Source organism: Bison bison, unplaced genomic scaffold, assembly GCF_000754665.1.
Source record: "Bison bison bison isolate TAMUID 2011002044 unplaced genomic scaffold, Bison_UMD1.0 scf7180017864221, whole genome shotgun sequence".
In the NCBI taxonomy this organism is placed as follows: Eukaryota; Metazoa; Chordata; class Mammalia; order Artiodactyla; family Bovidae; genus Bison; species Bison bison.
Genome location: NW_011494793.1, coordinates 2,112,031 through 2,112,585, shown reverse-complemented (window position 1 = coordinate 2,112,585; position 555 = coordinate 2,112,031).

Here is a 555-nt window from a genome sequence, read left to right as displayed (position 1 = left end):
TCAGCCCTGACTTCCGGTGGTGTGTATCACCACCGCCTGCTCCTTTGTGGCCACTTCATCCCCTCGAGCCATGGCCCCGGGCTGAGCAAGGCCCTACACCTCACTGACTCCTTATTTACTCTTCCTCTCCACCAGCCCACTGAACTCCTCCCAAGGCTACTGCAGAGGCGGCGCCTAATAGGTGCTGACTTCCGGCTCCAGCTGAGGGGTGCGGGCGGCCGAGTCTGTGAGCAAGTGGTTTAGCCTCCGGGGCATCTGTTTACTCCGGACCACAAAAACGCGCGCTCTTCCCGGAACGAAACGCACCCTCGATGAATGCCCGTGGCCAGGGGCCGGCAGCTCAGCTAGTCTGGGCTTCCTTCCCGGGCCTAAAAGAGGAGACTCTGATTCTCTCTCCAGATGTACACAGTTGGTGCTCAGTGCACCTTGGGGGGAGGAGGGAGTTGCGGGAGGATGGGGTGGGGGACAGCTGAGGGACTCGGACTCCAGATAGGAAAGAGAAAGGGAAAAGAAAGTATGGCCAAAGTGCCGGATTGAAGGGTGGGGTTGGGGAGG